Here is a 3262-nt window from a genome sequence, read left to right on the forward strand (position 1 = left end):
ACTCATGTTAAGTACCAATATTTTCCTTAAAATATGTAAGTCATCTGTAAGTGCTATTAAAAAATATATATATGAATGGAAGGGGGCATGGTAGCTTCTGTCTTCCCAATTGTGATGACATTGTCCCAAAGGGATTCTGAGAAAGAGCAACACCCAATGAAACAAAACACTAAATGTTCAAAAGGACAAACCATGTATTTCCTTAATAGTACTTCTCAAAAAAACACAAAACAAGCATCTAGAGAGTAAAAGGTTTTCTTATATTAAAAAGTAAAATCTGTCAAAGCGAGCATACAGTCCATACTCAGGCTTATTTGGTAGTATTCACTATAGCCAAGACGTGGACTCAGCCTGGGTGCCCTAAAATGGATAAACTAGCAAACAAAATGTGACATATAGCCCAAGGATGTTTTATTCAGTCACTGAAGTTATGTGGTTTAAAGGAAGATGGATAGAACCAGAGATGATCATGGTCTGTACAGCATGCTAGTCTCAGAGAAGCAAATGTTATGTTATGTTATGCTCTTACAAGGGAATCATAGATTAAATATAAGTCATAAATGTAGAAATAGGATGTGGGTAAGAGGAAGGAAAGCAGTGGAGGGAGCAAGAAAGATTATGCCATGTAGGGAATGAATACTATTGATGAAAATATCACATATATGAATATATATTTGTAAATATATCTCATATTTACACATTCATCTATATGAATATGACCATGACATAATGAAACCCATTATTACATAACTTAGTATACACATAGAAAAATAAAAATGTGTGAGTGACAAATTGAAGCAATTTCTGGTTTTGTTTATTTTTGAGACAGGTTTTCTCTGTGTAGCCCATGGTGTCCTGGGACTCACTCTGTACATCTGAGATCTGCCTGCCTCTGCTTCCTGAGTGCTGGGATTAAAAGCATGTGCCACCATTACCCAGTTTGCAATTTCTCAATTAAAATATAACTACATAATTGCTCCCTTCCTTCCCCTCTGCAAACCTTTCCTGTGTCCTTCATGCCTTCTCCAATTCAAGGCTCTCTTTTCACTAATGATTATTGTTACATACATATGCATAAATATATAACTACAATCTAATATGTTCATTCAGTGTTTCTTATATGTATATGATTTCAGTGTTGACCATTTGGAATTGGAAAACCAGTTAGGGGACTCATCCTTGGGGAAGACTAATTTTCATTCTCTTAAAAGTAGCTTTCATTCATTTTCCAGTGATAGGGAACTAAGAGATTCACCTCCTCAGATCATGTTAGCACATCTTTCTGTGTCATCTATTGATTTTATTTTGAGACACAGTCTCACTATGTAGTCTTGGAATTCACTATGCAGAACAGCTGGCCTCAGATTCAGAGATCCATAATGCCTGGCTCCTAAATTGAGATAAAAAGATAAAAAGATGTATTTATTATTATGTTTATGTGTAAGTGCCATATGTCTGTCTACTCCCTGCAGAAAGTGGATGTGTGAGCATCCAGAACTGGATTTACCAGCTAATGTGAGCTTCCATGTGACTGCTGAGAATGGAGCTGGATTCTCTGCAAGAGCAGCAGCAGATGCTCTTAACCCCTGAGCAGTCTCTTCAGCTCTCTAAATTCCTCCCCAACCCAAGGTACTTTTAATCGCAGCAACAGAATAGAAACTAAAACACATACATCATTAAGGTAAGAAAAATTACATTTCTCATGACATTTTCATATACCCCTGCATATTAGTTAGCACTATCTCTAAACCTTAGTGAACCATGGACCTATTCTGTCTCCTTTCCTATTTTTAAGTAGTTGCAGTATTTCTGACATGAAATGGTATCCAATCCACCCTGAGAGAGCAAGGTGAGTTTTACATTCAATTTCCAAACAGATAATTGCTCACTTCAAGATTTCTAAAGTAGAAATTTTATGTGAATTTTCTAGCAATTTTATTATACTCTGCACATAATTTTTTAAAAAATTTCTGCTCCTGATATTAAAAGAAACTTGTCTTGCAGCTTAAACGTTTTCCTTTAACTCTAGGAGTTATGGGTGTAGAAACCCACAGACACCACAGGTGCAGGTGGACAGGAGTGCTTCCTTTCCAGTGTAGGACTTCTGTCTCAGTGGCCATCTTTCAAGAGCCCAGAGCTTATTCCAGGAATTCTTCAATGGCTCTAAGAAAAGAAGTAACACAAGTGCTGATCCTCTTTCCTAATGTGATAGGAGATAAGGAGAGTTATAAGTCATGGAAATGCAGGGGATGCTTTAGGGTGTTAAGTTTGTAGAACCTTACATAATTTCAAATCTTTATGGTGCAAATTTTAGGGTTGTTATTATGACTAATCAAGTTGTTTCTTAAAACTTCTATGCTTATCACTTATACTCCCATGAAAAACAGCTAGACAAGTAAGGTATAACCTTTACTTATGACTGATACAACGTTAATCTTTTCATTTTAATGAACAATATTCAAATTTCTTGCATGAAATATTTATAGGCAGTATGTGCACACAGGTGTGTGTGTGTGTGTGTGTGTGTGAATATCTGTTCTTGAGAGTGGTCTTGCATGTATGTATGTTTTGTGTTAAGAAATTTTCATCTCTTGAAGTTCTAAACAAAAAAACCTAATTCTTAAGATTAAAGTTTGGGAATATTTAAAAGATCTAAATCTAAGTGCAATATATCTTTATAATCACTATTAAAAATGTTTTAAAGTGTTTGGTTCTATTAAAAAGTGAAAGTTAGATTTTTTTAGAACTTTAAATAATTTAAAAGTCATATATAAATATGATGAACTATCTTTTTCCTTTAAATATTGAATTTTCTTTTTTTTTTGAACTTCAGTCATGCAGGAACAGGAAGTTAGTGCATTTTATTTATTTATTTATTTATTTATTTATTTATTTACTAAAAACTTTTATTGCATTATGATGAGAAACTTACATGATTTCAATTTATCTGAATTTGTTAACATTTAAAAACATTTTAATTAATTAGAATTGAATCACATTCTTGTTTCCCTTTTGTACCACTGCTCTTCCCAGAGACCCCCCTTTAATACCTACAATATCTTTTTGTTATATTCCTTAAAATTTATAAAATATTATAACAATAAAAATAAGTATTATAAAAGTTGTTTGATATAAAACAACAATAAATTTAACAGTCTCATGTAGATGCTTACCTACAGCAATAGTGAAAATATATTTTTCTCAATATAAATTTTAAATAACTCCAAACGTATTAACTGTATACTTAAAAATAATACATCAC

This window comes from Mastomys coucha, unplaced genomic scaffold, assembly GCF_008632895.1.
Source record: "Mastomys coucha isolate ucsf_1 unplaced genomic scaffold, UCSF_Mcou_1 pScaffold6, whole genome shotgun sequence".
Lineage (NCBI taxonomy): Eukaryota > Metazoa > Chordata > Mammalia > Rodentia > Muridae > Mastomys > Mastomys coucha.